We start from the raw sequence: 26,687 nt of genomic DNA on the forward strand, positions 1-26,687 counted from the left end.
TGTGAGCGACATGGTGGCATGGTACCTACGGCTGCAAGTGAAGTCCTCAGAGATCCTCAGGATGAATGCTGTATGATGTGGCATGTTCTTCCGTGTCCGTGTATATGTGTATGTGTTGCTTTTATAGGTTGATGAATAATACTGTTTCAGCCAATAGCTTAGAGTACAGTCAGGAAGGAAATCCTAACACACACACACACACACACACACACACACACACACATAAAGAGAGAGTGAGTAGGCAGAGTCAAGGAGATGCCAGCCAGCTGCCAAGGAAACAAGATATGTAGAAAATGAGGCAACGCCACAGTGGCAATACATAAACTAATAGAAATGGGTTAATATGTAAGAGCTAGCTAGAAATATGCCTGAGCCATTGGCCAAACAGTGTTGTAGTTAATACAGTTTCTGTGTAATTATTTAGGTCTGGGTGGCCAGCAAATGAAAGTTCAGTTTTCCATTTACATAATGGCACCCAAATTGGGGCTTAAAGCCATGACCCCGAGATTCAGAGTCTAATGCTCTTCCAACAGAGCTAGATATGGAATATTTTCTCTGAACTTGTCAAATACAAATGGACTAGACATTATTGATGTATTTATTGCCTATATATATTGTATACAGCTATTGTACTTATTGTATATAGTTTTTTTATATTAGTTATAGCCTTCTTTTCTTTTTTATTATAGACAAAAAGGGGAAATGTAGTGGCATTTCATTTGGATTTTCATAAATAAAGCTTGCCTGAGTACCAGAGAAGTAAAACAGTCACACTTGCCAGCCTTACAGACCAGTCAGCAATAACACACACCTTTAATCTCAGTAGCCACACTAGTTTGACGTAGAAACCGGGCAGTAGTGGTGCATGCCTTTAATCCCAGAAATAGAGAGGATTATAAAATAGGAGGAGACAGCTCTCAGGCACAGTCTCATTATGAGATTCCTGGAGGCAGGATCGCCATTTCAGACTGAGGTAGAGGTAAGAGCCAGTGGCTGGCTGCTTTGTTTTTCTGACCTTTAGGTTGAACCCCAATTTCTGTCTCTGAGCTTTTATTAATTGTGCTTCAGCTATATGGTGCTGAGGAGAGGCTACTAGATGGCAGATAAACAAACAGAAGGAGTTGGTGGTTGCTGCAGCTGACACGGTGATCTGGTCAACCCAGCATCTACTCTCATGTCTCTGGCCTGCCTCTGACAGGGCTGGGAAGGGACAGCCTTGTTCTCTGCCCTCTCAGTTAGCCAGAGGGGACTAAAATCTGTACATGAAGATGAAGAGTTCTGGAAACTTCTTAGAAAGTTTTGGTTTTCTTTTTTAAAAATAACAATTATTTTATTTTTAATTATGTATATATGTGTGTGCTGCATGGGTATGTATGGGTGCCCAGAGAGTTCAGAAGAAGGTGTGTGGATCCCCTGGAGGTATAGCTATAGGCTGCTGTGAGCCGCCGACCCAATGACAGCGCTGGGAACTGGACTCGGACCCTGCCAAGAACAGTGCGTGTTCTTAACTGCTGAGTGTCACTTTGACCAAGGCCATCTTCCTGAGAAAAGAACGTTCCACATGCTGATGGCTCCCCTTCCTCCCAAGATGAGCACAGATGAGAAGCCTGGAGCTGGGCAGCCACCTTGCAAGCATGAATCAGTGAGCCTGAAGAAGAGTCAAGAAAGTACAAAGGCCATCTGCTGCCACACTGTGAGGCTGGTCAACCAACCCTGCAGCCGCTTCCAGGGTTTTTATAATCAGAGGAAAATCCACTATTGGTTCAAATTACATCTTTTTTCTTATTTATAGACAAAAAAAATCAATCCTATCTGATATATTACCATCAATTCCTAACAGAGTAAGGCCAGGCATAAATGAAAAATATGGTTCTTCACAATTACTAAAAAAAATTTCACATGATCCCGAACTACTGAAATGCATATTAATATTAATTAAATATATTTTTAAGCACATTAGTGACACAGAAACACTGATGATGTCATGGTAGATGACAAAAGCCTCACACGGTATGACGTCTGATACCTGCTGCTCCGCACACTCGTACATGCTGAGAAGGGAAGGCCCGATACTGCAGGAGTTACAGTTCTGATAATAGGGTGATCTTTCTGTTTCTTTTTTAGATACTTGTGAATTTTTCATAACAATAGGTCACATTTATTACCCACAGCCATTGTCAAATGTGATGGCACAGGCCAGTAGTCCAGTCCCAGTACTCAGTAGAGTGAGGCCAGTCTGGGCTCTACAGTGAGACTTGGTCTCACAAAACAAAGAAGATCCGGGGTGAAAGCTCTGGCTCACCTGGTAAAGGGCTCGCCTTGCAAACACAAGGACCTGAGTTCGATCCCCAGAACCCATGGAAATGGCAGGTGTAATAGCACCCATGCTTATAATCCCAGCCCTGGGGAAGCACAGACAGGAGGATGCCTGGGGTTCACTGGCCAGCCAGCTAGTCAAGCCTACCTGGTGAGTGGCAAGCTAATGAGAAACCCTACATCAACAGAAGTAGACAGCATTCCTAAGGAGGACACCAAAGTTATCCTTTGGCCTCCACACACCACAGATCATCTTGGGCCACATACACGCACCACCATGTGCAACCAAATGTACATGAGAAAGCTCAGCTGTATACACATGAACATGCACACATGTGTACACACACTCACACATGTATAAAAACAGAAACAAAAAACAAACAAACCTGGGCAGAGTGGCTCTTTCCTGTGATCCTAGCCATGAGTTTGAGGTCAGCCTGGGTTACATTGTAAGGTCCAGGCTAGCCAGGACCAGAGTGAGACCCTGCCTTAAAACAGCAAGATACACAAACAAGCAAACAACCTGTGGTCATGTCTCTCGTTTCCTCAAATTCTAGTTTTAAAACAAACCAGCTGTCCCCTCTGTAGTTCCCCCGTCCCACACTTTAACTGTATCTGTGATAAGCAGACAAAAGACAGACCCGTGTTCTCTGCACCGGCACTGTAGGGAGCTGAGGTCACAGGGGCTCACTACCAGTCCCGAGAGGAGTGGATGATGAACAAGGTCAAGACGGGTCCTGGGGTCCCTGTGCCAGTCTCCCAGGGGGACAGTACTCGGGGAGAGCAATTTCCCAGTTCCTCCAATCCTCTATACCTCCTGCTGGACCGCTATGCTGCACTCCTTGGTGAGGGTTTGGTTTTGTTTGGCAAAATGCAAGTGTGATGGAAACTGAACCAGAGGGCTGGCCATCTGTCTGGAAGACTAATTGGATCCAGGCTAGAGCCAAGCAGATGCCTCGGGAGCAGAAGTGGCCTCCATCTCCTTCACCATCTCCTCAGGTGGCTCCAGATGGCACAAAGGGGGTCTGGAAACATCTTATTCATATCACTTTAAAGTATTTTTTTTATGTTATGAGCATTGGTGTTCTGCCTGTTTTGTCTGCATGACGGTGTCAAGTTCTCTGGAACTGGAGTTACAGATGGTTATGGGCTGCCAATTGGGTGCTGGGAATTGAACCCAGGTCCTCTGGAAGAGCAGTCAGGGCTCTTAACCGCTGAGCCAGTTTTCCAGTTCTACTCAAACCATTTTTTTTTTAGCTCTACCCCTAACATCAGTGAGACAGGAGACTCGGCAGGGATGGGTGGGGCACACTGATTGACCACACAGCTGGGGCCACAGGGAGGTCTGCAGCAGGATGAGGTCCATTGGGATAAATGGATCCTGCTGGGAAGAGGATGCTAGGTGTTCATGGGGCTTACCCCGCCCCCAGGTTGTGTTGGGAGGTGGTGGGACTGCAAGAGAGAACTTGCGGGATGGTCTTCAGATAAACCCAGGCAGGTCCAGCCTTTTTGGTTCCTTTGTGTGGATGTGATCTTTCCCTCTGTAGCTCTGCTGACGTCAGCACCACACACTGATCAAGACCCACACGGTAAGTGGTGTGCCTCAGAGATCGTGGACCGTGGCAGAGATATCGGAGGCGGCCCAAGTTTATTCTCATCACAATGCGAACTGCTTAACTCTGGGAGGCACTTACAGTTTAAAGACAGGATTCTACACCCAGTGTTGTCATGGCACTTTAAACAGCCATGTGCTGCATAGCAACCTTGTGGTGACTGACAGACGTGCCAAAGAGACAGGAGCCTATAGGATTGCATCACCCGGTGATGACGCGCTCACTTTAGTCACACTATGACAAAACCAACCAGTGGCAGTTGTCAGCATGGGCTCCTGCACAGGTGAGACACAGGTAGAACTGGTCTACAATGTGGCCGGTCTACATATTGCCTGGATGTGGCATTTATCTCTATGAATCGGCACCTGATCTACTCAGTAAATCTTAATTGAAAAAAACTGAAGGCCAGGCATGGTGGCACATGCATGAAATTCCAGTATCTGAGAAGTGGAGGCAGGAAGACCAGGAGTTGAGTGCCAACCTGGGCTACTTAGTGAGTCTGAGGCTAGCCCGAGGAACCTGAATTATTTACTATACTGCTGTGAGGGGCTGCAAACAACACCAATCCTTATCCTTACACCACTGAGCGCCAAACATGCCTTAGGTTTCCAAGTCTTCTTGCTGCTTCCCTGTCGCCTGGCCGCTCTATTTCTCAGACAGTTATGTAGTTTTCACTGAGGCCTCTAGGATGTGTTGGTGTCCCTGTCAGATCAAACGGTGGCTGTTTACTGAAGCAGGGACAGCCTGCTCACCCGTGAACCCAGGTTTCTCAGATGTGGTCACAGTTTAAGACATCTTTTAAAATCTGTATGTGCGAGGCAAGGTGGCACACACCTGCATGGCCTGCAACCCCAGCATCCAGGACACTGGAAAGGAGATCTGGATTGCAAAAACAAAGCAAAAAAAGGAAAGGGAATAAGGAAGAGATACATTTCTAAACTTTAATCTTATGAATATGAGTGTTTTGTTTGTGTCCTGGCTAGTTTTATGGCAGCTTGACCCAAGCTAGAGTCATCTGAGAGGAGGGAACCTCAACTGAAAAAATGCCTCTGTAAGATTAGGCTGTAGGCAAGACTGGGGCATTTCCTTAATTAGTGATTGACGGGGAGGGTCCAGCCCACTGTGGGTGGTGCCGTCCCCAGGCAGGTGGTCCTGGGTTCTATAAAAAAGCAGGCTCAGCAAGCTGTGGAAACAAGCCAGTAAGCAGCTCTCCTCCGTGGTCTCTGCGTCATCTCCTGCCTCCAGGTTCCTGCCTTGTGTGGGGCGCTGTCCTAACTCTTTCCTCCCCAAGTTGCTTTTGGTCACGGTGTTCATCACAGCAACAGAAACCTAACTCCAGGGGTCGGAGCTTTGCCTCTGCAGAGAAGAAAGCCGGGCCACGGAGGCAGAATGACGGCACCAGATCTGAGGGCAGGCAGCAGGAACTCTCACAGCTGTTTGTGCAAGAGAGGAAGACTGTGGACCCATTTTGGTCACTGCAGACTTTAGCGCAGAGTGGGGTTCAAGCGAGTACCCCAAAGAACTGAAGGAGACACTGGGCTGTTCTGAGAGAAGTGGTGTTCAAAAACGGGCAGGCAAGGACTCAGTGTGGCAACCAGAGGGGGCCAAATGGGCTAGGCTGCAGAGAGGGCTTCCACAAAAGGACAAGACAGACAGGAAAGGAACCGAAAGGCGAAAGGGACCGTCCTCCGAGGATGTGTGCCTGAGTCAAGCCAGGAAATGCACCGAGGATGAACCTCAGAGCCCGGCCTGGGAGAGCACACGGCCTCTGAAGAGAAAAGCGGTTCTGGCTGGGATGCTGAAGAGAACCTGGAAGGCTTCGGCTCTGTGACGGCCTGGATTAAAAGTCATGGCTGAGAGGATGAGGCCATCAATAAGAGAAGCTGAGTGACTCGGGGCGGCAGAGGGGGTTCTAACCTGGACTAGAGATGAAGCCCAGAAAGGCTGGGTATCGAGGACACCAGTGTCTTGTAGACCAGATGAGGGTCTCCAGAGACGTCACTGCATTTGGATTTTAAGTTCCTGGACTCTGTGCTCTGAGAAATTGTTTCTCATTTCTTTGTATTTCGGGTCTCGTCAGCATTCTGTCAGTCTTGTAGGAAAGTTACTTCACAAACTTCTTCCCTCTTTTTCTTCTCACCCTCTCTCCTTTCTGTTTCTTTTCTTCTTCTTTTTAAAGGACTTACTCTGTCAGGGGCACGAGAGCAAGAGAACGTGCCCGGCTCCCTTGCTGCCTGCTGCACTGGGTGAGCTGGCTGAGCAGTGCTGGTCTTGGTGGGGATGATGAGGGAGAGCTGCCAGGCTGACCACCCCAGCTGCCACCCAGGCCCAGAACCGGGATATGAGTTAGCCCACCCCAGCACCCACCTCATCTATGAACTGCTGGAGCATGTGAAGAGGCTGGACCTGCAGATACAGAGCTGTAGGATCTCCATGACACAGGAGCAATGGGATACCCACGAGGAGCCCCAGTGAGGGCCTAGTATTGACAATGTAGCAGAAGCCAGAGGCCTCGCACCAGACCAATGACTCATTGTAATGAACACTCCAAGTAAAGTCAGATGGACTAAAATAAAGGTAAACTGTGACTCACTGAGCCACACTACAGCTTCCACGATGAGGTTTTTTGGTTTGTTTTGTTTTTTGTTTTGGTTTTACTATGAAATTTTGTTTTGGAGGGGTTGCAACGACAGAGGGCAGAACTGAGGGGACGGGAGCTGCGCGGGACTGAGATGCATGATGTGAAATCCACAAAGGATCGCTAAAAAGTTTAAAAAAAAAAAAGCCGTATCCTGTAGCTCAGACTGACCTCAAACTCATAATTTTCCTACCTTGGCCTCCTGAATAGAAGTTTAAAAGTGGCTAGGCATCTCCTGCAGTATCTAAAGTCTAAACAGGGCTAGCAGGTGGCATAGGGACCTGGGAGGGACTTGCGGGCAAAGGGACACTGAGGAACACCATTCCTGATGCAGAAGCCAGCAAAGTGCTGAGGATCAGCAGAGGGCTTTGAAGAGCGGTGTGTCCACATTTTTCAGAGTGTTCAACATGGGTGAAGCAAAGATCCTTTGATCTCATCAGGAGGCGGCTACCCTTAGTCCTTAAATGACCAGTCTCTCAGGGAGGTAGGAACAGAGTCTAATCAAGAGGTTAAAAGGCGGTAGGCAGGGATAAGTGGGACACGGGGGAAAGAGTACTTGCTTAATAAACACATAATTAAAGGGGGAGTCAGCTCAGTCACAGACAGGGTCTGGGCCCCACTGGAGGTGTTTCCAAGCCATGGAAGCCAGGGCGTAGGACGTCAGAGGGTAAAGTCAATAGGAACAAGGAGAATGAGGAAACCAGGAGTCTTCTCCCTCAACAGCGGTGGAGACAGCAAGCGTGAGGGGAAGCCTTCCCTGAAGTGTTGACAAGACTCCTGTCAGTGAGGTCAAAGGGGGTTGTCAAAGGGCAGGCCTTGGTTCTCAAGAGGAGTCTGCAGAGAGGCACAGGGAGGAAGCGAGGTCCCACCTCCTTCTCATAGCCAGAGGCTGCAGCCACAGGCAACCTGCAGCTTAATAAACCCGTCCCTGTAACACAGGTCAAATGGCCAGAAACAGAAGGTGGGCACAGGGGTCCATGTAACAGAGGGCAAGACATATAAGACAAGGACATGGTTGTGAAAACCAAACAGAGGGCCTTAGCTGCAGGGCAGAACACTCCAGAAGTGGCAGGGGGTATTCCGCCAGGTATGAAGAAGAGAGCACAGTAAGGCAGCAGGAGCCGGCTGCAGCAGGAGGCACAGGTACTTAGTTCTCAGAGATGGGAACACAAACACCTTTGAGGGGTGGAACAGAGTGACACAATTTGTCCAGAAACCCCTGGAACCCCCTCTCTCGGTGTGTCCTGAATGCCCTAGAGGGGAGCATGGAACCTTTGAGGGCCTCCAATGAGGTCCCCTGGTGCCATCTGTAGAGGCCACTCCCTATGGGACAGGTGGTGGGAGAGCTGAGCCCTCCTGACCATGCTCATGAGACACACTGAGGACAGGAGAGGACCTGACAGGGGCCTGGAGGAGAATGAAGCTCATGACTCCAGCTGGAAGAACCAGTGTGTTCTTTCCCAAGGTATAGGCCATCAGCAGAGGGACAAGTAGAGGAGACCATGGCAATCGTGGGTTCTATTTGGGACACATGAAGCTTGAAAGGCCTGAGGTGGGCAAGTGTCCAAGCTCGAGGTCCCATCTGGGAGTTGTCACCAAGCAGAAGGTATTTAGAACTCTGGAGCTGGGTGTGGTAGTACCTCATGTCACCCCAGCACCCTAGAGACTAATGGAGATGAAAAGTTCTAGACCATGGGGAGAGCCTTTCTAAAAACAAATGAACGAAAATCTCAGGGTACATGGAGATCATGCAGGGCAGAAGAAGGAAGTGGCCAGCTGGCATCTGAGCCCAGAGCACACTGACGTCTACAGGGGGACAGCAGGGGACCTGCAAGGCAGCTGACTGCAAGCCTTAAAACCTTTAAAAAGATTTATCTTTTATTTTATGTGTCTGAGTGTTTTGTATGCATGCACATCAAGTGTGTGGCTGATGCCCTTCAAGGTCAGAAGGTGTCAGATCCCCTGGGTCTGGACTTCCAGATGGTTGTGAGCCACCATGTGAGTGTTGGGAGTTGAACCCGGGTCCTTTGCAAGAGCAACAGTATTCTTCTTAACCACTGAGCCTTAGGAAATGCAAAATTTACTAAAACTCCAGAATGGTATCAGAGCCAAAAGATTGAATGTGTTAGCATTCTTTACTATTTTTACAGTAATATCTTAACTGGTTTTGTTCGTTAGAGGTAGTATACTCTGGGGTGGGGTTATGAAAATCAAATTTTGTATGAAGTGTATGTAATGGTCTGGAATACCACCGAGTGGACTTTTAAGGGTCCTATAAGACACAGAGTTCTATGCTCAATTAGTAATGTCTGCCTGGGTTTGAAAGATGGAGGGTGGCTCAGGAAATACTTGTTGCTGCTCCTGATTTGGGACATACTCCAAAGGGGCCTCATGGGCTCAACTTGTCACATATGTGATCCAGTGATCAACGGGCTGATCGAGTGAACTCTTTAGTCATGGAAAATGGAAAGACCTTACCACTAACTTCTTGTATCCCTTATCCACCCATTTCAAACTTTCATTCTTGAGGCAGTATAGTGGCCTTCCAGACTCTGAGATAAGAGTTTATAGACTGTGTCTATAACAGACAGACATCTTCCTCATGATTTCCCAAATGACACATTCTGGTGACTATTTATGTCGCATTGATATGGGTTGGGTACTAGAGTCATCCAGACAGCTGAGGCTCGTGGGAAGATGTGTGTATAGGCAACATGGTGCATCTCACAGATTGGACTTGAGCGTCACGGACTTCAGTGAGGGCGCGTGGGTCCTGGAACCCATCCTCAGTGGATACCCAGGGATGACTCCACCTGGTATCCGGCACAGGACTCTCAGCCTTCTCCAAATTTGTCCTAACTATCTTTGGCCTTTTATTTCTTCAATATAAAATTTGAACACAAGCATGTCAGTTCCACAAAAGTCCTAACTATGGTTTCAAAAGGAAACACATTAGTTCCTCGCCACGTCCTTCCTCCACGGTAAGCACAGTTGTTCTCTGCCAACACAGACATCCTCCGGTCTACCCTTGTGCTTCAGATCTTCGCTCAGAAGGGCCTGCATTTATTTCATTGTTGGGTTTATTTCTAGGTGCTTGAGAAGTGTTCTACATGGCCCTAAATAGTTTTACATTTCCCTGATTGCGTATCATTAGTACCTGGGGACATAGACTGTTGGTATGTTTTGGGCAGTGCTGCGGATGCAGCCCAGGGCTGTGTGCCTGGCAAGCACCCAGCCTGGCTGTTCTTGTTCCTTACTAATCTTGTATCCAATGGTCTGTTAGGAATCCCCAAACAGAGTTAGCTGGAGATCACTTAGGGTTTGCCATAAGTAATAGTACTTATGTCACTTATGTCACACATAATAGTACTTATGTACATAAGTAATAGTACTTATGGTCACCACTCTACTATTAAAAAAGATGGTTCTCCTTCCTAATTCTTCCTGCTGTGTTTGATACCATGTTTACCTCTTAACTCAGATTCACCTGGAACTTGTGAGTCTCCTGCCTTGATTTTTTTCCCCTTCATTAATCTATCTATCTATCTATCTATCTATCTATCTATCTATCTATCTATCTATCTTTATGAATGTTTTAACCTCATGTATGTCTGCAGACTACATACATGTATGTCTAGTGCCCATGGAGGCCAGAAGAGAGTGTTGGTTCTCTGGGACTGGAGTTACAAGGTAGTTGTAAGCTCTCATATGGGTGCTGGGAATTAAACCTGGGTCTCTGGGAAGAGCAGTCAGTACTCTGAACGGCCGAGTCGTCTCTCCAGCCCTGTGCTTCTGAGTGCTGGACCCACAGCTGTGAACCACAATACCCAGTTTCCTGTTACTTCTTTGTTGTTGGTGTTATCAAGTAGGCAAGGTAGCACGGTGGCATCTGCTCTTGTTTCTGACTTCAACACAAATGCTTCTAATGAGAGATTAGCGTTTTGATTTTTTTCCATAATTTCTTGAGACATGGTCTCATGTAGTTCAGACTGACCTCAAACTTACTATGTAGTTCCAAGTGCTGGGAGCACAGCTGGCGCACACCTGTCTTTAATTTCATGATGTGTTCATTTTCAATAGGCTGAAGAAGCTTCTAGACTTGGCTGGCCACAGACTCCAGCCTGCCCTTTGTTTTCTACACCATCACTGTGTATTGTCCTTAATTCAGCATTTTATTTCTGAATATATTTGTGTTAGCTGGTGATCACTGCGAAGTTGTCTTCTCATGACTTACATTTAATATTCAAGAACACTCTATATTCTATCATTTTTTTAGATTTATTTATTCATATTTCAGATGGATCAATGTTTGCACCATCATTATATTTTTGCATATAAGTTAGTAAACCCGAGAGGCTAAATTCTAAGAATTATCTCATGCAAGAAAGTCTGTGGGACTAATGTCTTTTCCTGAGGGAGGTTTCAGTAAGATCTGAGTAGATGCCATTCTGTTAATAGCTCTTGGCATGTTGTGTAGGCTGGTCTGTCTGTCTGTCTTTCTTTTCTTTTCTTTTCTTTACTTTTCTTTTCTTTTCTTTCTTTCCTTCCTTCCTTCCTTCCTTCCTTCCTTCCTTCCTTCCTTCCTTCCTTCCTTCCTTCCTTTCTTTCTTTCTTTCTTTCTTTCTTTCTTTCTTTCTTTCTTTCTTTCTTTCCCTCCCTCCATCCCTTCCTCCCTCTCTTACTTCCTTCTTTTCAGAGACAGGGTTTCTCTGTTTAATAGCTCTGGCTATCCTGGAACTCTCTTTGTAGACCAGGCTGGAACTCACAGAGATCCACTTGCTTCTGCCTCCAGAGTGCTGGGATTAAAGGCATATGCCATCAATGCTCAGCAAATTTGCTATTTCTTAAATTAATTTTGTTTTTCAGAAAAATTCCCACTTCCTATACACTTTAAATTTATTAATAAATTATTTGTAACATTATCTTATGATTTCTAAATTCAGTGGTAGCTAGCCATGGTGGAGCACGCCTTTAATCCTAGCACTTGGAAGATAGGTAGGTGTATGTCTGTGAGTCTAAGCCTAGCCTAGTTTACATAGCCAGGACAGCTAAGGTTACATAGTGAGAACCTGTCTCAAAAAAACCAAGCAACCAAAGAAACAAACAAAACCAACTACCAGGCTGGGAAGTAATGGCATATGCCTTTAATCCTAGCACTTGGGAGGCAGAGGCAGGTGGATCTCTGTGAGTTCGAGGCCAGCCTGGTCTAAAGAGATAATTCTAGGACAGCCAGGGCTTGTAGTAGGAGGAGCAGACTGCGTCCCACTGCCCGGCTAGCTTAACCCCCGATATAGCCACAAAGAAATTGTATTAATTTAATTACTGCCTGGCCCATTATATCTAGCCTCTTCTAGACCAACTCTCACATCCTGATCTAACCCGTTTCTAATAATCTGTATATCACCATGATTGCCGGGAAAGATTCAGCGTCTCTGACCTGGCAACTTCATGGTGGCTCTCCTGTCTACCTTCCTCCTCCCAGCATTCAGTTCTGTCTTTCTGCCTATTTAAGTATTGCCCTATCAAAAGGCCAAGGCAGTTTCTTTATTTAACCAATGAAAACAACACAAATACAGAAGGACCTTCTACACCATTTCATGAAAATGGGTTAGATCAAGATGTGAGAGCTGGCCAATGGGAGGTTAGAGCTAATGGGCCAGGCAGTAATTTAATTAATATAGTTTCTGTGTGATTATTTCAGATGGATATAAGCTAGCGGGGCAGCTGGGACAAAGAAGGGGCCCGCTCCTTCTGCTACAAGGGCTACATGGAGAAACCCTGTCTTGACAAACCAAACCAAACAAATAAAGAAACAAACAAAAAGTAACCAACATCAACAACAATAAAAACTAAACTTAATGGTACTTTACTAAGGTTCATATTTAAAAATGCTAATCTCTCAGAAGTTTTTTCTGGTTTTCTTTCTTTAGAACCAACTTTGACACCCTTAGAAAGAATTAGTGAGTAGATGCCAAGTTAGTATTTACCAGTATTGCTGTAGCATGTTTGCCAAAGGGCATCCTCTATTTTTGTGTAAATGTGTTTATTATTAGTTCCAGTGGCTTCTAGCCCTTATTTTAAGTGAAAATGCATGTTCTTTATAAAACTTATACTATTTTTTAAAATTATGCACATGTGCCTGTGTGTGTATATGTGTATGAGTGCAGCTGTGTGGGCACCAGAAGAGGGCTTCAAATCCCCTGGAACTGGAATCATAGGTCATTGTGTCTGACACAGGTGCTGGGAACTGAACGCTGGTCCGCTGCAGAAACAGTACAAGCTCTTAAACACTGAGCCATCTTTCCAGTCCCTTAACATAGCCCATGAAGGCTTTGAACCTGCATCAACTCTCTGGCCTCCTAAGTGCCGCCACTCCTGGGTGTTTACTTAACTCTCCAGGGAAAAACCGCTCTCCCAGAATTCACGGCGTGGTGAAATTATAAACAGTTCTCTCTCTCCATGTCTCCATTAGTAGCTCCCAAGTGCTGTCAGAATATCATTCTAATGGCAAAGGAAAAAGCTCCAGACAGACAAGATTATTTTTAAATCATATTTGAAGAATTCATGGTGTATACAATTTGCCTCCCCTCCCCTCATGGTGGAGACCATACTCGGGGTGAAGTGTACACCAGCTAAGCACTCAACCACTGAGCTCGATCCTGGCCCTGATGCCATACTTCCAATCTATGTGCATTGCTTATGAAATGAGAACGTATAGAATGCACCTGTAACAGTGGGCACCATCTGTGCACTCTTCTTGCTTCCTAGACTCCTGCAACGTGGGGACCTAGTTCATTTATGAAGGCCTGAGAAGTCAATGCTCTTGAGTGGATGCCCGGCCAAGTACAGGAATCATGGCACAAACACATCATCTCTCAGAGGGTGCAGTTCTCTTTTCTGACCTACTGGAATTTAAAGGCCTTGCGAGAACGGTTTTTCATCTTAGTGTGTGTGTGTCTCAGAAGACAGTCTTGGGTGTCACCCCTTTGGACATAGAGTCTCTCACTGGTACCCAGCAAGAAGGCTAGACTGTCTGGCCAGCAAGTCTCAGGTATCCTCCTGACTCTGCCCACCACTAGGATTATAAGTGTATACCACTATGAAAGACATTTTTTAATTCTTTTTTTTTTTTTTGGTGTTCAGTGTATGCATTTACATGAGGGGGTGGGCACACATCAGTGCACACAACCAGAGGGGATGCTATGGTTCTTGTTTTGTTATATTCCACTTGGCTTCCTGGAGACAGAGTCACTCTCTGAACCTGGAGCAAGCCCCAGGGATCTTCCTGTCTCTGTCCCTGACAGAACATGGGCACGCTCACTGCCACACCTGTGGGCGCTGGGGACCCGAACTCTGGTCCTCACGCTTGCAGAACAAATGCTTTACTCGTCGAGCTTCCGCTCCAAGCTCCTGCCTGGCATTTTTACACGGGGGTCTAGGTATTAAATCTCCATGCTTGCAAGGCAAGCACTTGACTGGACGGTCTCTCCAGCCTTCCTTTTACTTTTTTTCTAGCCTTGAACGCCTGTGCTCGTGCAACCCTGTACCTCAGCCTCCTAGTAACTGGGACTGAAGGGGCACCGCCACCACACCAGGCTGCAATGAGAGCTAATTTTAATTTGTAAGTAATGAAAACGTGAGTTCATCTAAGTATGAAGGTCTTGGGGCTGGAGAGATGACTCAGTGGTTAACAGCACTTGTTGCTCTGCTGAGGAGAGGGTTGGTTCCCAGCGCCCACATGGTGGCACACAGCCATCCAGAATTCCAGTTCCAGGGCATTCAAGACCAGGTCCTTCTGACCTTCAAGGGCACCAGGAACACATGTACAGTGCACACATATACATTCAAGCAAAGCATGCACACACATTTAAAAAAATCTAAAAAATGCTTTAAAATGCAGGTCTTCACTGCTTTGTATGAAAGAAGAGCAAGTTACCAATACACTTACATTTTTATGAAATTCTTTCTTCTTGGGATACTTGGACAAAATAAATAGTCTTCCTGGAAATAAATCCTGCAGAGATTTAACATCAACAGAAAGCTAGCACCTGGCCAAGCCTCAGATGCCACCGGAAGATGGTGACAGCTTCCAAGGTTTGCAGGGCACACCGGATCCTCTGTCATCCAGCCCCCACCCCTTCTACCCTGGCCAACTCTCTAGTTTCCTCTGCAGGTTACCAAGTGGCATTGCAAGTCTTTAAAATGACTTCTAAGAAAGAGTCATGAGACCCAGTGGAATTGCCACTTGGCAAAACATTTCACTAAACATCATTTGTTAATTTTAACAGACTCACTTCAACATCTTCCTCCAAGTGTAATAACGGAATAATGAAAAAGGGATTAACACCAAGTGAAATGGGATTTACCAATACTACTTTCCAAGGAATGGTTTGGGCAAGGGTACATTGCAGTAAACGAAACTACAGGGGGCTAGAGAGATGGCTCAGTGGTTAAGCACACTGGCTGCTTTTCCAGAGGACTCAGGTTCAATCCCTAGCACCCACACGGCAGCTCACACCTGTCTGTAACTCCAGTTCCAGGGCTTGACACCCTCATAGAGATATACATACAAGCAAAATGTATATAAAATGCACATAAAATAAAAATAAATTATATAAAGAAGAAATTACGGGATGCTTTAACACACTTAAGATTTCAACAGGCTAAAACGCCTAAGTTGGGCAGCCTGAGGAGCTTTTCTAGCACTGACCCTGTACATATAGTTAAAAGGTATATTTCCCCGTATAGATCGAATGACGTCATTAGGAGTTGTACTAGCTATACCTGGTATACGGAAACAGTCCTGTGACGCTAAGAGCCTTGGAAGTGGCTGTTTTTCGCCCCCTTATTTACAGACCAGGAAGTGGCAGCCCTGCGAGGGGACTGAGACTTGCCTTAAATTGCACAGCCCCTAGTACCAGCGCCAGCAAGGAACGTCACTTGCCACTCTCCCACACGCCGTCAAGGGGGTGAGCAGTGGGCACATGGCTCAGGTTCCAGCAGCTGCCCCGTGCATTCTACACACTTCAGCAAGATTCCCAGGGGACAGAGAGATGGCTGAGCAGGTAAAACGCTTGCAGAACAAGCCTGGCCACCCACGTTTAATCACCGGACTCTGTCTAAAGTTAGAAGGACAGAACCAGCTCTCCCGTTGGTCCTCTTCCCCCACGTGTGCCGTGACCCACATGCCTGAGCCCAAACAGATACATATGCACACTCTCTAAAGCGAATGAAGGACAGTCCAGTGACCGCCTTCATCATATCACCGGAAACATCAATTCAAATGCAAATATTTCTACTCTGAGTGAACAAACCCTATACCTCGATAGTGATAGAATGTTATTTTCCACTTTTTAATGAGCAGAAACTGTGTGTCAAAATGTTTGTTTGTTTTCAGTTTGACAGGGAACTCATTCTCTAGCCTAGACTCATGGCAAACCTCCTGCCTCAGCTTCTCAAGTGCTGAAATTATAAGACATGAGGTACTATACCCAGCTAAAGACTCATTTTTAAGTGAACAAGAAATAGATTTTCATAAATAAGACTGGAATTTATTTTTGGAGACAGTGGGTTGGCCTTAAGAAAAAACAAGCAAATTTAATAGTTAGTACCATGAGCTCGTAAATGATTTAAATAAACCACTAATTCTACAAATAAAAGAATGACATGCATGGACCAGGAATGGTGGCACAGGCCTTTAATTCAACACCCAGAAGGCTAAAGCAGGCTGATCTCTGTTAGTCTGAAGTCAGCCTTGTCTACATAGGGAGTTCTAGGCAAGCCAGGGCTACATAATGAGACTCAGTCCCCCAAAACAAAACAAAAACGAAGAATAAAATATACAAGTATTAAAAAAACACAACTATAAAAACAACTCTCTGCAACTACCCATCCTCTCGAAGCTGTGGCAATGTTTAAAAAGCCAGCTGCAGATTGTTAATCTAATTACCGTGAGGGAAAATTCCCCACTCTGTAATAATGGCAGTTAAGATGAAACCACAAACAGACTGTCTGCATAGATACACATGTGCGGCTATGGCCCCACACACAACAGTGGACGCGTCTCTCTCCAGGGAAGCATTCAATGTGTCCTGCATGCAGTACTGAGCTATATGTACTGTGAGCATTGGATAGAAAGAGGGTGCGCCTCACCTTGGGAGACTGGTGGGCAGATTACGGATAAGGCAGGCATGGGGAAAATGGGTAGACATAAACACCCTGATTGCCTCATCCTGGGGACCAGCAGAGCAAACTAGGGGGACAGACAGACACAGTTAAGTCACCTAAGCTTCTTCACGCCCAGATTCTAGGGCCAGGCTGTCTGCAGAGGTGAAAATCTTCCCAGACCTCCCAGTCCTCACACGTGCCGGCAGGTTACCAACGTTCATGTTTATTAGTGGACTGTAGGGCTGGGAAACTGAGAAGGTAGATCGCCAACAGTTAGGCATGCGGTCAAGCAATGGAGACTGTGGTCCCAGCTTCCCTCGTGAGCCAGGCAGCCAACAGTGGCCGTGAGAAAGTTTCAAACTCATCATATGTCATTTAACTATGAAAAACGAACACAGGAACCTAAAATATTAGTATCATTCAGGGAAATTGGTTAAAATTCTTTCCTTATTGGCAAAGAGCTTTTGTTTTCTGCCATTTTTAAAGCGGACCATTTCCAGTCATGTGCTGGTCAGCAAACTGCACGGTCGGTCCCCATAGGACCATGCTTTTTATTTGTGTGTGTGTGTGTGTGTGTGTGTGTGTGTGTGTGTGTACCGCTTCACACTACTGGGCGGAGCACCGCCCTGGTTGGATGCTTACCTCAACAGAGGCCAAACTGCTGAGCCAGGGGAGTTTGTGCCAAGTTAGCTCATTTTTACTTTGAACACACTGATAGTTAGAAAAGTCCCTCCCTTACGCCCCTTTAATCTTTCCATGTTTGTCTTGCAATATATTTCATGCCACCACAGATGGGCAGTCTGGGAAGTGATGTACAGGTTACAGATCACTGTAGCTTTTAATTCTATGGGAAAGCCAGTGTACAATTCACTTCCTGGCTGTTTTATAACAGCCGCTGTTAAACGGCACATTTTGGAGGCATCTTGATAGAATGGAAATTGAGTGCTGAAGTCCCTTTCACGAATATTCAGGAACCAAGACCGCTGGCCAGGAGGGTGAATTCAAGCTACCAGTGTGAAGACTGGTCAGAAAGCAAACAACTGCCCAGCTGCTGCAATGTACTATCACTACAAGTCTCATAATTAAAGGATTATTGTAGAACGAAGCTAAGTGCGCTCTTCTGAACATGTACATCCTTTACACACGTGCGCATCATCACGTGCGTACAGATCAAGAAGAGGGCTCACGATACTAACAACAAAGTATTTAAGGAGAAAAATAAACTTGAAAAAGTTTCTTACAAGAAAGGCGAACCCGCCTTGTTTCTCTCAATGCAAACACTACGAATACACATTTGCAAGCCACTTGTTGGGGTGTCTGCTAAAATGACTTTGGATTCCTGCTGTTTGGGGCAGCCTTGCTTTCTCCAACCCCAGGGCATATTATCTATTTCCAGGAAAACCATCTGGACTGAGCCTTGGTCATCCATCAAGGAGATCAGGCGCTCAGTTCTGGTCTTTAGGAGCCTAGAAGGAAGAGCAATCATTCTCAAAGTTTATCAGTCTCCCGAAGCTCAGCTCCCTAGCCCTACGGCGCCCCGCAACTACCCTAACAATCGCGAAAGCTTCCCAGAATCTGGGCGCCACCGAGCCTGGCAGCCGGGTCCCTCGTGTGACCCTGGGACGCCTAGTCCATCTTACCCGGCACTGCCGCGGCGGCACCGTCGCTCCTCGCCCAGCGGGGCTCGGCCTGCTCTGAAAAGGAGGCTCCCTCTTCACTCGTGCGGCGTCCCTTCCCACGAGCACCCCGCTCCAGGGTCCGGCCTCTCCGCCGGGGCCGCCATCCCCACCGCCACGGTAAGCGCCTCACTTGGCGCTCCCCAAGCTGCGGCCCCGCCGCCCGCCACGCCCTCGCCACCTCCCACCCGGCCAGCCGCGCCTCCCCACCCCCACCCCCGCTCCCCGCCTCGCGCAGGCCACGCCCCCGCGTGCCCCTCGCCCTGTGCTCTCCGGGATAGCAGGGCACCTGCGCCCATCTCGCGCGTCCGCATCTTCCAGCGACATCTGCACCCCACATGCGCGCTCCTCGCCCGGGCTCCGGCGGCTCGGCCGACCCGCGGGGTGTGTAGGACGGGGCGGCCGGCCGCAGGCACCCCAGGCCCGGGTCATGGAGTGCTGGAGTGGAGAGCTGGGCGCCACGATCTGCTGCAAGGGTGGTCTGGACGCTGCGCTCGTGGGCGTCGGGCGAACGCGTCGGTCGCGCCCGCGTGTAGCTGCCTGGGGATGCAGACTTATTCCCTGGAATCCCGTGTCGGCCTGGAGGGTAGAGACGCCCCCGCGGGCAAGAAGCTATAAATAGCAGCCGCCAGCCTGCTTCCAGGCGGGCACAAATTAGCAGACAGCTCTGTAGATTCTAATTTTTAAAAGTAACTTGTTCCAAGGCGCTTGAGACGTGGCATGGCCTGAAGTGTTGGGGAAGATGTCCCTGAGGGCAACTTGTTCCAGCTGGTCTTGGGGATGAGATGCCAGAGTGTGCCCCAGCTAGCCTGTCCACAATGGGGTGAAGCTTTTAATATGTCCAACCCTCAGGGTTTCTCTGAGAGTCATAGGACACTGAGCAGGACAGAATCGCGGCCCTGTCTATTGTCTCAATAACCCATAGGTCTCGTGTTCCCTCTGGCTCCCTAGGTCTAGCAAAGGGGTTGGACAGCAGATAATCATTAATAAATGATGGTTCACTGAATTTTGGTGGCAAATTTTGAAAGTTGATACCAAAATTCTTTTTATACTTGATGGATTTATTTCAGGAATGAGGCAAAAATTCTGGTTGTTTTACGGTCCTGTAAAGCCGCCATTGCTTCACTAGTGGGAATTGCAGTCAGTTCCCTTTGAAGAATTCACTCACTCTGCTCAGATTGTGGTTTAAGGGCACTCCAAAGAGAAAGGAAGCAAAGCTTGTAAAGACGTCTGAAGCCTCTGTTTTGTCCTTGAGCCTCGCGTTTGCAGTTTTGTTTTATTCCTTTCTGTTTCTTACCCGGGGTCTCCCGTAGCTTGGCTGGCTGTGACCGGATCCTCCTGCAGACAAATGAGCACTCTGATTGCGGGCCTCCACTGCACCCCTGCCTCAGTTCCTCTTAAATCTAGAAATAATAGTGTAGAAGGTTTTGTTTTCTGTTGCTTTTAGTCTCACCAAGAAGTATTGGAATATATCCCCACAAGCATCCGAAGTATTAAAAGACTTGCACCCCCTTGGAGAGTATTGTATTGGTAAAGTCGGAAGGAAGTATATAATAAAGTGATGATTTACAACTTTCATTAGCAATAAATTTAAAATGTATGACTCCAACCAACATTTGCACACCAGTTTCATAACATTATTCCACAGTTACAATGTGAAAGCAAGCCAGGTGTCCCCGGAGGGATGGGCGGAGTCACAACAAGACTTATACATGTTGTAGAATATTGTTTTGCCTTAAAAAGAAAGGAACATGAGTGTACAAAAGATATGAACGTAGAACATATGGCAATGAAAAAAACTAGTTACAATAGTTGCAAATACGCTGTGATTTAACTTAAGAGAAGTGTATGTTGTTAAATTAAAGCCAGGCAAATACTTTGTCTCAGCGTCTGAGAAGTCGAAGCAAGTTTGCTGGGATGATGAGGCCAACTTGAGATACAGAATCTCTGCTTAAAACACCAATGAACTTAGAGAACAGGTATGGGAGTACACACCTGGGAAGTGGAGGTGGAAGGAGCTAGCCTAAAAGGCTAGCCTGGGCTGCCTGTGATCCTGTCTCAACAAGGAAACTATTAAGTTCATAGAGACAGAAAATAAAATGGTGGTCACCAGGACTCGTGAAGCAGAAAATGGGGAGTTGGTGGTGGGTGTGGAATTTCAGTTTGGGAACAAGAGTTCTAGAAACAGATGTGACACTTGCACAGCAGTGTGGGTGTGCGTAAAGCCACAGGAATAGTGACTTAAAATGGGGAAGGTGAGCAGCTATAAATGACCTGTATTTATTACCGTGTTTAAATGATAGGCAAAGGCCAGAAAGACTAAGGAGATGGTGGCTCCTTACCCTGCCATGTTATACATGTTCTAAGTGACAACTATGATGCTGACTATGGTTTAATGGTCAGTTGTCACAGTTTGCTTCTTGTTTGATTTGAACAAAGACTGTATTTAGGGTAATTTGAGGTGTAAATCTATGAATATGCACACATAAGCCAACCCGACTAGACGGGAATTCTGAGTTGGGCCACATTTCCACGTTCTAACAACGTTTCCAGTGCAGAAGATAGAAGGGAGCCTGGTGAAATGTGAAAATGTGTTTGTCTGTAGCGACCCCTGGTGGTCAGGATGGTAACTGCTTCCCTGAGCGAATCTGGGCTTAGCGTGTGTGGTGAAAATTCAAGCCCCATTTGTTGACTGTGTCTGTCCTTTCTCAGTGTGACAGCTCAAAGCAACACAGCAATCTTGCGTCTGACCTTATAGGACAGAATTTAATGGGTCTTTTCTTTAAGCACCGAAGTTTATGATGCATGAAACCTCCTACTTGAGTTTGTTTAAAAGCAGTGTAGACAGCCCTATTCATTAGCTACTTAAGATTCCTTGACAGTGCACAGTGTTTTGTTACTTTGTGGGATATAGATGTCTTTAATAACACATCTGTAACCAGTCCAGTTATGCACTGAACATCTGCTCATACAAGACTTTGGGCTGGTGTTGGGGGAGGTGGGAAGGTCCCGTATTCTGTGCTCAAAACATCCATTGTGCTGAGCTGTGTCCATTTCTGTCCGCAGAAGGATGACCCACATCCTTAATTATTTCCTTAATTATTATCCTTAATAATTACAAAGTGAATTCACAGGCACATGTAAGTCTTAATGAGACAAGGCAGTCAAAGCAGGCCTGGTGGCACAAGCCTATAATATCAATACTTGGAAAGCTGAGGCAGAAGGATTACTGTGAGTTTGAAACCAATCCAGGTAAGATCCTGTCTCAAAGAAAAAAAAAGGGACAAAAAAGGAAGAAAGAAAAGAAAAAGACAAAATCCCCGCTTAAAATCCTGCCTGGCCTCCAGCACGTTATATATTTAGGACGTGTGTATAGAGCGTGAGGAGACTGTGGCAGGTAAATCCCTGTGCTGTAGGCCCAGGGATGCTCTCAAGAGCTACTGTCCTTATCTGGATTTCCTTGGGTTCAGTCTCCAGAGCTGTGGAAACAAAACAAAGACGTCACCGTGATTGTGTTGTTTTCTACTTCTCAGCTGACAGGATTCCAGGCGTAAGCTGCCAGACCTGGCCCAAATGTGGTGTTAGCGATGGGCCTGTGGGAGCTGTTTGGGATTAACTAAGGGCACTGGGACAGAACCTGGGGCTAAACACCAGATAGAGGCTTCTTGTTGGTTTTGCTTTGTTTAGATTTTGACATAGGCTCTCACTATGTAGATCAGGCTGGCCCCAAACTTGAGATGACCCCGTGCTCTGTTCCAGGTTCATGCTCCTCCTCTGGTTGCTTCCTGACTGCCCTTGCCTCTTATCATATGAAGCCTGTGTCACCAGATTCTGTCAGCAACACTCTTACCCGATGTGGCCTCCACACCTTTGATTAAAATCGACATTTGTTCTTGTTATCTGGCCTATTTGTGCTCCCACATGATAGGCATTAGGAACGGGTGTTCCCGCAAAAATTATGAAGTTCTTTATTAGTTGGAATCACCAGGGATGAAACTTGAGTCCTCTAGAAGGAGACCAAGTCTTCTTCCCCACCAGGAGTCTCTCCAGCCCCAGGAAGGGTTTATCCTGTCCATGGTTGTACTTTTTTCTCCCCCAGTAGAAGCTAGCGATTTTTATTGTCTTCATAACAAAATCATCTCAGAAATGGATCACTTGGCCCTTTCTCTTCTTATCTCCTTCTTGTAATAGCCCATGTTCCCTTAGAGCTGCACATGGGCTCCACACATAATATTCTTTGTAGTTTTAGCCCTTTTGAGGAAAGTAGGCTCAGTCTGCCTACCATAGTCACTCTGTTCCCTGTCATCACACCGCTTCCCCTGGGCAGACAGAGAATCCTTGTCCTTGTGGGATTGCTGTGGAAAGTCTGGCAGGTTTTAGGAGTGGCATCATCGTGTCTGCAGGAGTGCCATCAGTACCAAAAGAAGGAGGTGGCCAGAAATGAAGTAGAGCTCACAGCTGCACATTTTAGTGCATCATGCAGGGGAATTCACAACCCCGGGAGCTTTGGGGAAGCTGGTTGTGCCATTTCTGCAGTCAGCAGGCATGCCAATGCTCAGTGCCCTCTCACACACTCCGGGAGCCTCTGCTTAGGGATTAGAACCACCCGTGGTGGGCCAGTCTCCCAACCCCAGATAACATAAAAATAACCCTCCACCCAAAGGCCCCTTTTCCCAGGTGATTCCAGGTTTTGTGACATTAACAATTATCACCTGGGCTTCACGTGACCTTGCCTCCGACCCTCCCTGACTAAAATTAGAAAAGCAAAACATAAAGGATAAGTAGTCAGTGCAGAACCAGGGGACAGCTTGGGGAGAGCTGGAACCACCCTCACTAGGCAGATTGCTTTCAGAGAGAGAGGGCGCAGGGTTACATGCAGCCTGTGAACTCTTGCTGGACCAGGTACTGGGCTGAGGCATGTACATGCATGAGCTGAGCTCATTCGAGCCCCACCTCCTGAAACTCACAGAACTCTTGGCTTTCCTGCGGGGGGAGGGGGGATGGAGGCTCAGAAAGTCGACAGATTCTCCTAGAGACCACACGGCTAACACACATCACAGTCAGGAGACTGCTATGACTAGCTGGCCCAACCCCCATCTCTTAGCCAACGGCTGCTCCCCAGTACATTTCCACCTTGGAACAAGCCTCACAGAGTGGAACTTCACAACTTGAGATGGTGTGGTACAGCATCCAGCTCTATAGGATTGCTCACTGCTCCCAGGCTATGAATCGGAATAGCAGGACCCTGTACTGAACCCACACAAGTGCAGGATGGTAGTAAATAATCACCTTTATGCATTTAACATATCCACACATGGACAGGGCGTGACACACGCCACGGTCGTAATGTGGTCCTTTAGTGACTGAAATGCCATTAGATGGTACAAGTCTCTAGCTGCACATAGACAGAGAGAAAGGCTTGGTGGCATAGGCATGTAATCCCTGCATCTCAGGAGGCTGAGACAGGGGGATCACAACTTCAATGTCTGCCTAGCAATTTAGTGAGACTGAGTCCCAGACATAAAAGGGTTAACAATGGGATACGATGTGGGCATAGCTTAGTGGTAGAGCATGTCTCCCTAAGAAGCATGGGGCCCTCAATTCAGTCACCAATACTGCAGAAGGAGAGAGAAAGGGAGGAGAGAGAGAGAGAGTGAGAGAGAGTGTGTGTGTGTGAGAGAGAGAGAGACAGAGAGAGAGAGAGAGAGATATAGAGAGAGCGCTAAAAGGCAAAAAGCTTGGACTTAGCCAGGTGCCTTTAATTCCAGCACTCGGGAGGCAGAGGCCAGCGGAGCTCTGTGAATTCGAGGCCAGCCTGATCTACAAAGCGAGTTCCAGGACAGCCAGAGCTGTTACACAGAGAGACCCTATCTCGAAAAACAAAAAAACAAAACAAAACAAAAAAAACCAAGAAACAACAACAAAAGCTTGGTCTTGCTTTCATGCAGAAGGTCTTGGACCTTCGGACCCGTGGACAAGCTGCTAGGCCGTGGTTTTTGCTTCCTACGCACACCCTACCAGAGATTAGAGTTCTGGCGTGAGTTCCAAATGCAGCCAGGATCCAGCCAGGAAGGAGCAGAGGCACCCATGGTCAAGTGGCTTCTTCACTGAACAGGGGAAGTAACCGTGATACACTATCCCAGTCCAGGCCAGTCAGTCAATGGTTCTCCAGCCAGGAGGGGTTATCTGTATCTTCTCATTAGGGGAATGTTTTCTGTTGCGAGTCTATTGTGCTGTGTGGTAACAAAGTGATCTATAGTTATTTCAGGGGGAGACAGCAGGTATAAGCCAGGACATTCATGAGGAATGCAGAAAACTGCTGACCTATGGCTCTGGTGCTTGGTGTCTGACCCTGGAGGCCTAGGCAGCGAGCTTGCTTCGCTGCATCTCCTACGAGAGCAGCTTGATTTCCATAAAGGCAGCGCTCCTCTCCCAGGAAGACGCAGAGCCTGCCTTTCTGCTGTCAGGAGACCCAAGCCTGTCCCATTCTAGAGCGTGGCTACTGCCATGAGTCTGCCTGATCATGACTGTATATGGGATTTGGGAAACCTGGGACCCCACTGGGCTTTGGTTCATGCACACCCGTCTTCTAGTAAGAATTAACTGGGTAGCTTAGGTCCCTTGCCTGCATGTCTTGTGCACTGCCCCCAGCAAAGCATCTAGCTACCTGCTGATAACACAGGACCCATATCTGCATCAAGCGACATATACCCCCGCCCTCGCCGAACACTGGAATAAGCTTCTCCTTCCCTTGACAACAATCAAACTTACCTTCCAGTAAATCTTCCCACTGTACCTGAGGATAAAGAATGGAAAGAATGACCTGCGCCGGACTGGTTTGGGGTGCGTGCCCAAGAAGACAAACTGTGCCCTCAGGTGGAGGGAGAATCCCCTATTTGCCATCTTCTGCCAAGATATAATTGGGTAAGTATTATGTCTAAAACCAGATGAATTGTGGGAAAGGGTACACTCTATAGAAGAAAGATTTATATGGCCTAATCTGTTACTCCAACCACCGGCAAACTACACCCTTAGTAACCAGCCCTCCTCCTCCTGAACACTTAGCAGCAGCGCCAAACCATGGCCCCTTCACGCCTGTGCTCGCGAACCCCTTTTGCAGTTATTCTAAGCTGACCTCTTGCTTTGCTTCGAATGACCTTTTCTTGCTGCTTCTTCAAATTTATGTCGGTTTTTATTTGAATATTTGAACAAGAAGAATGGAAATACCAGAACCCACCCCAACCATTCTGCTTGTGCCAACAGCGGACGTGGAAAACCCATCTTTCCTCCTCTTGTTGCTAAAAATCTCCCTCCCGACTTTCTGCCTTTTCATTTTGATGTCTGTGGCCGGACATTTTGATGTCTGTGGTTGGAGAGCCATAGGCTGCAACCTTTCTACACCCTGCCTGGCCTGTGTGCAGCAGCTGTTGCACGTGCGTGCGTGGGCGCTCAGGATGTAGGGCATTCCTGGAGAGAAGTAGGCAGCGGTGGCTGGACTCCCTCAGCCAGTGGTTTCCTGTGGGTCAGAGAGCAAAAAAAGAGAGAAAGAAAAGGTGCAGGGTTAATTACCCACAGTTCCCTGCCATCTACTGTCTGTTGTCTGGACTAAAGTCAAACTACTGCAGCTGCTTGAGGCTCTCTTAAGTCTTTCCTCTTCTCTCCCTTTCCCCACATCTCCTCGGTCTCGTATGGATCCGGGGTAATTCTGTTTTACTGTTCCGAAAATCAAAGCATTGAGTTTCCACGTCCCTTTGGGATTGTTTCTGCTCTCTAGAGCAGAATCAAACTTCGCTGAGATTTGGATTTTAAGGAAAAGTCCCCCAGAGTCGGGTTTCTTGACAGGTGAGCCAAACCTAAATGTCAGCCCTAAACATGCCTATGGAAGAGTCCTCTGTGCATGAGTATGGAAGGGAGCAGGATGCGTGGGAGGAGATGGGGAGAGGAAGGGTGAGAACGATGAAGATCCTGTCCTTATTTGAAATTATAAAAGCAAAGTTGAAATAAAATAAATTTTCTCTCCTTTTCATTTTCTTCTGCTTTCTCTTAAATCTCACGTGTATCCAAGTTGTAAAATGTCTACTTATGAAATTCAAACATTAAGAACATGATTGTACCCCCACCCTTGGGTTTTCAAGACAGGGTTTCTTTGTGTAGCCCTGGAATTTGCTCTGTAGACCAGGCTGGCCTCAAACTCAGAGATCCACCTGCCTCTGCCTCTTGTGTGCTGGGATTAAAGACATGTACCACCACCGCCCAGCAAGAACATGATTTATTCTT

General features: G+C 47.0%; 1 protein-coding gene across 4 annotated transcripts in view; it reads right to left on the bottom strand.

Moving 5' to 3' along the window:
- Gja3 (gap junction protein alpha 3) overlaps window positions 1-18,554 on the bottom strand; it is a 32,224-nt gene extending 13,670 nt beyond the window's left edge. For all 4 annotated transcript variants that reach the window (XR_015739445.1, XR_015739444.1, XR_015739443.1 and 1 more), the window contains exon 1: window positions 18,375-18,554. The gene's annotated coding sequence lies outside the window, so the exon portion shown is untranslated. The remainder of the gene's footprint in view (window positions 1-18,374) is intronic.
- Between the last annotated feature and the right edge of the window lie 8,133 nt (window positions 18,555-26,687).

Source organism: Myodes glareolus, chromosome 12 (genome assembly GCF_982192425.1).
Source record: "Myodes glareolus chromosome 12, mMyoGla1.1, whole genome shotgun sequence".
NCBI lineage: Eukaryota > Metazoa > Chordata > Mammalia > Rodentia > Cricetidae > Myodes > Myodes glareolus.